Source organism: Myotis nattereri, assembly GCF_964212035.1.
Source record: "Myotis nattereri genome assembly, chromosome: 5".
Classification (NCBI taxonomy): Eukaryota; Metazoa; Chordata; class Mammalia; order Chiroptera; family Vespertilionidae; genus Myotis; species Myotis nattereri.
In genome coordinates this window covers 55,903,727-55,909,662 of record NC_138080.1, presented here as the reverse complement: position 1 = coordinate 55,909,662, position 5,936 = coordinate 55,903,727, and the positions used below count along the sequence as shown (strand labels likewise).

General features: G+C 44.3%; 1 pseudogene across 1 annotated transcript; it reads right to left on the bottom strand.

The window, feature by feature from the left end:
• Nucleotides 1–3,713: 3,713 nt before the first annotated feature.
• On the bottom strand, nt 3,714–4,342 carry LOC308520259 (glycolipid transfer protein-like; annotated as a pseudogene). Its single transcript has one exon. The product of its transcript is annotated as a glycolipid transfer protein-like (transcript).
• Between the last annotated feature and the right edge of the window lie 1,594 nt (nt 4,343–5,936).

Below are 5,936 nucleotides of genomic sequence, written 5' to 3'. Positions count from 1 at the left end.
AATAACATGTAGATTAAGATGCCCTGAACTGTCTGGCAGCAAGCAATCATCCCTTTTCAGGTTTGGGTAAATGCCCTCAGCCATTCCCAACAGGTGATAAAATATGTGACTCAGCCCTTGTTGAGTCCCCAAGTTCCATCAACTTTTTGATGAAACTCTTGCAATTATGACATGCTGGAATTGGCTTCTGGCAACCGAGTCAAATCATTTTGAGAAAATTGGGAGAGATTTACAAATCAAAGACCTAAAAATGACTACTTTTAGAAATTTGAATATACCGAATTATTAAACTGATAGTGAGAGACATTTTATCACTGTCCTCCAAAGGCACATTGCTTACAATCTCTGTTCCCAGAACACTGGCTGGCTTGATGTTGTGACTCACAATGGAATTTCTTATATTCACAAAAATGTGAAGAAACATATTTTATACAGTGGGGTACAGTGCATTTTCAACCCAGATCCTAGAAAATATTCTATTTCTAGGTACTATATATTAGAATCTTGTAGTTGGAATAGGAAAAGGGAGGGAGGCATTATGGGCTCTAGATCTAGTTTGAAAAAATGCTTCAAATATTATAACTATATATTATCTATGAAAAAATATTTATTTAAAAATTTTAAATAACATAAAGAAAGGCTGTAGATTTTTATGTTTAACAAAAGTGGGCATGTATTTCAAAGGCTTGAGAAATAGTTGTTTTCTAACACAGAGACACATTTTTTTAAAAAGAACTTCATTATTAAACCAATTGTTAAACAGAGAATTTTTGAAAAAAATTTGACACAAGACTATACATTCAAAAATCAAGACAGAAGTGCTTTTATTCATGTAGAAAAAAACCAGTATTAATCATAATTGGAATCTGAGATTAGAACTCAGTCTCATATTAAACTAATTTCTATAATATCATTTGTTAAAATAAAATTCCCCATGTAGAGAGACATTTACATGTTCTCCAGTGCCTGCCAGAGACTAAATTAGCCAAAGAAAGTTTCAACCACACTGTACATGGACCTCAAGAATCCTATGTAATAAAGAGGCAATATGCAAATTGACCGTCTCACCCTCACACAAGATATCTGCCCCCATGTGGTCACAAGGAGGGCAGTTGTGGGAGATCAGGCCTGCAGGGGAGGGAAGTTAGGGGCAATCGGGCTGGCAGGGGAGCAGTTAGGCATCGATCAGCCTGGCAGGTGAGTGATTAGGGGGTGATCAGGCTGGCAGGCAGAAGCAGTTAGGGGCAATCAGGCAGGCAGGTGGTTGGGAGCCAGCAGTCTGGATTGTGAAAGGGATGTCTGACTGCTGGTTGAAACTGGCAGTTGAATATCCCCCGAGGGTTCCAAGATTGGAGAGGGTGCAGGCTGGGCTGAGGAACACCCCCCCCCACACACACACACACAGTGCATGAATTTCGTGCACTGGGCCTCTAATCTGTTATAATCCCTGTAGCCTTGGACATTCATAAAGTTCACATGATGTCATTCCTCAGTAGGCTCTGCCACTGTGTCTAAACTTATGTTTTCATATCTGTGAGCTGTCTCTACAGTGCAGAGCACATTTTAATATTGACTACATGATTATTGTAAGTAAAGATTTTATGTTTTTAAGCTGCTCTAATGTGACCTTGATTGAGTTCATTTTTCAAGCAATTTCAACAAAAGCATTCCAACAAAATATCTTGGTGAGGGGAAAAGGGAGAAACTTAAATTAGAGGACACAAGCAGTAGAAAGTAGATATATATATATTAAAATATTTATAATGTGTTTCTTAATTGGGTTAGAAATGTATCTTTCTAAAGTCATTATGCTTAAATTTCCTTTTTGGTGTTTATGCCTGCATTCTTGAAAGCTTCCTTAATCAGAAGAATTTCAGAACAGAATTAATTCTCAATTATTTGCACTAATGGAGAGAAAAAGAATAGAAAACAAAATATTAGCAGCAAAAATAAGTAACTTTATATAAAAAGGAATTAGTAACCCCAAATAGATCAAAATGAACCTAATTGTAAAAGCTAAAACTATAAAACGCTCAGAAGGAAACACAGGTGTGAATATGTTATTAATAATCTGCCTTTAATACCAAAATGGAGCATGATTCTTCTAAGTTGTGAATTAAGTAAAGTCAATATAATTTCTGCAAGGGTACTTTTGACATTATAACCTAATTATAGTTATATATGCCCCTTATCCTATACCTAGAGACCTTGTGCATGAAATTCGTGCATGGGAGGGGTTGGGTTCCTCAGCCCAGCCTGCACCTTCTTGCAATCTGGGACCTTTTGGGGGATGTCCAACTGCCGATTTAGGCCCTATCCCACAGACATCCCTCTTGCAATCTGGGACTGCTGGCTCCTAACCACTTGCCTGCCTGCCTGATTTTGCCCCTAAAACTCAACCTTTTTCTTTCTTCATTTTTACTATTTACATTTCTTCCTTATTTTTTATTTTAAAATTCAAGCTTCTTGAGAACATGAAGCATTTAACATTATTCCATACTCCTTACAGAGCGCTAAGCATGGTAAACATAGCAAATATTTAATACTTATGGGCTTCTATATAAACACTTTCCAACCAGGAATGTTTTAATAGGCAGTCTCCAAAAACTTGAACTAGAAAACCTATAAGTAGAGTGTTCAGATTTCAGGCATCAGGTGCTATTAGCAGGATTTCTATCCCAATTAAACTCTAATTCTGAGCTCTCAACAGTCTGGACAAACTTGTCTTCACTGTGTGTGTGTGTGTGTGTGTGTGTGTTGTTGTTGTTTTGGTTTTTGATTCCAAAATAGAGATTTATTTATTAAGAATTTTTTAGTGTTTGCATAAAAATCACCAAGTGTTTTTAACACACATGAATTTTTGGGAGTCCCTCTATTCACCTCAATACTTTCAAAATACAGCTCTTATTAGTGTCAGGAGGGACCGTTATGGCAGCGAGGTGTTTCCTTGGGTCTCGGCATCAGGAGGGCTTGTGGTCTCCTCTCTGAGAGAACACATGACAGGTAATTTCTTAGGTGAGGTAGGCTGTCCCTGAAGAAAATACTTATGCAGAAGAATGCAAATTCAGTCATCTGTGGTCAGTTATTCATACCTGATAGCTTTAAAATAAAGTCCCCTTGGTCAAGGTCATAAAAGGCTTGCTGGTTGTTTTCAACTATAAAAAACTGTCTGGAAAAAGACAGTAGGAAAGACCGGGGTCTATACTGACAGCACTGTGACACTGGGCTGTGCAACCACAGGAGAGCACACAGCAGTCTGCTTTAAAAAAAAAAAAAATCCTGTATAATTTCACATCAGACTCCTCATTTCCTTCTCCACCTCCAGGATGGCCCGAAAGATCACTGCACCAGATCCTCATTTTTAAAATGAGGTGTATGACAGGGCTCCCCCAGGGTCATGCACCACATGGGGGGATGGGGACAGAAAACCCTAGGACTTGACTTAGTAGCAACATTAACTGATTTTTATTACACTGAAATGAAGGCAGTCAGTCTGTGCTGTTGTGAAATTAAAGGTGATTCAGAAGTAGGGTGGTTATTTATTGCTCTGTTAGGATAGACCCCAAAAATGACTTTTCAGAAACCAGGGCTGTCCCCTACAACCCAGGCAGACTCTGGGCCACTCTGGAGGATGCAGGCCAAAGCAGCCTGCCAGCTTGCTTCACAGTGATTCTGGCTTGTCTGTTTCTGGGAGTGCCAGCCACTGGGCACGCCTACATGTTATAGTTGAGCTCAGCATTCACCTTGGTGTACATCTCGTAGATGACGCCAATGGTGGCCATGTAGTTGACCAGGAACAGGTGGACCTTCTCCAGGCACTCTTCCTCCGTCATGTTCTGGCCCTTGGAGAGCACTTTCAGGAAGTCGGACTTGTAGGGCTTGGCATACAGCACTGCCTGGAAGGTCTTCTGCACGATCCAGGCATGGTACTTCTTGAGCGCCATCTTGTAGGCCTTGGTGGCATTTATGCAGATGAGGTTGGGTGGCTCTCATCCTGCTCCCTGTCGCAGATGCTCTGCAGGAAGACCTAGATGAAGTGGAGGCCCCTTTTCAGCCACATCAGTGCCAGCGTGGCCCCCATTTTGGGCCACTCTGCTCCATACAATTCCTTCTCCGCCTCCAGGATGTTCTGCAGGGTCCAGAACTTGGCCGGGTGGGTGCTGTACACAGCTTTGATTTTCGTGATGTTACCACGTATGTCTGCCTTGATGGGTGTAAACATTAGGGACCCAAGGCAATGGAAGAAGGGCGGCAGGTGGGACACCGCCTCCAGGAAGGACCTGTTCTTGATCTGCTTGTCCTCGGGCAGCAGCTTCAGCAGGTGCTTGGCCAGCAGCGCCATTTCGGGGTCCAGGCTGGTGGTGCTGCTGCTTTCTAATCGGATTTTCTTCTTCCTTCCCCAGCAGAGTCCAAACCTGCTCTGGACCCCAACGCCACAGACCCTTAAGACCTTCCCCCCTATTTCTTTGACTTTTCCCCATCAAACTTGCACCCTATCATGTTGCTTAGGGGTGACCCTAACCTCTCCATGGGCGGTGGGGCCAGCCCAGCGAGGGGCCGTGGTGGTTCTGGTCTAACAGTTGTTATGGTTGTGACCCCGTTACAGTCGCTGGCTTTTTACTAGTATACGAGTAGCCCATTGCGCCGTAACGCGTGCAGTAGACTGCCCATGCTTCCGCGAGAGCCGGCGGGAACTGCACTGGGCCGCTGGGAGCCACACTGCTTCCAAGGGAGCCATGTGGCTTCCGCAGGAGGCAGAAGCAAGCTGCCAGTGCCCACAGGAGCCGGGAGGGAGTCGTGAGGCTTCCGCGGGAGGCGGGTCCACCATCTCCTCTCCGGGCCTGCGCTCAGCTGTGGAGGCTGTGGGCTGGCCCCCTGTCCCTGTCTCTGCCCAGTCCAGCTCCGGGGTGCTGGCCAGAGCTGGGGCACAGTGGCTTGCTGGCCCTCTGTCTCCGTCTCCACTTCGGGCCTCATCTGTGCGCGCAACTTCCTCCTGTCTGGTTGTGACCCATTATGGTGGCCTGGCCTAATTTGCATATTTCCTCTTTTTAGATCTATATATATAAATATATAGATAATAAAAGCCTAATATGCTAAGTGTTCAGTTTTCCAGTCGTCCATTCAACCAATCAAAGCATAATATGCTAATGATATGCTAAGGCTGCTTAACCACTTGCCAAGACATGCACCAAGGGGCAGTTGCTCTGACTGGTAGGTGAGCTTGCTGCTGGGGTCGCCGATCAGGACTGAGTGAGACCAGCCAGACATACCCTGGAGCCCTTCCATGTCCCTCCCTGGCCCCGATTGTGCACCAGTAGAGTCCCTTGGCCTGGCCTGTGCTCTCTCGCAATCTGGGGCTCCCCCAGCGTATGTTGGAGAGCTGGTTTCGGCCAGATCCCGCAGGCATAAAAGGATAATATGCAAATTGACCAAAGGATAGGATGACCAGTTGCTATTAATCACACTGACCACCAGGGGCAGATGCTCAATGCAGGAGCTGCCCCCTGGTGGTCAGTGTGCTCCCACAGGGAGACACTGCTCAGCCAGAAGCTGGTGAATGCAGCAGTGGTGGTGGAAGCCTCCACAGTAGTGCTAAGGATATCCGACATCCCCCCAAGGTCTCCCAGATTGCCTGCGAGAGGGCGCAGGCCAGGCTGAGGGACTCTCCCCCCACCCCCCCAAGTGCAGAATTTCATGCACAGGACCTCTCGTGTTTGAAATAGAATGCTTTGTTTAATATAGAATGTTTCTGGATTAATTTTAGAAAAACATTAAAAGGAAAAGCAGCAGGATTTTCTTTACTTAGGCCATAAGTAATAAAATAAAGAAAATGCATCTGCTTTGAACTATGGCTCCCCAAGTCAGTATGAGAGCTAACTAATACTGAAATTTTTATTTTAGCTTCTTTGAAGAATCTAAGATAATATTTTGGCCTT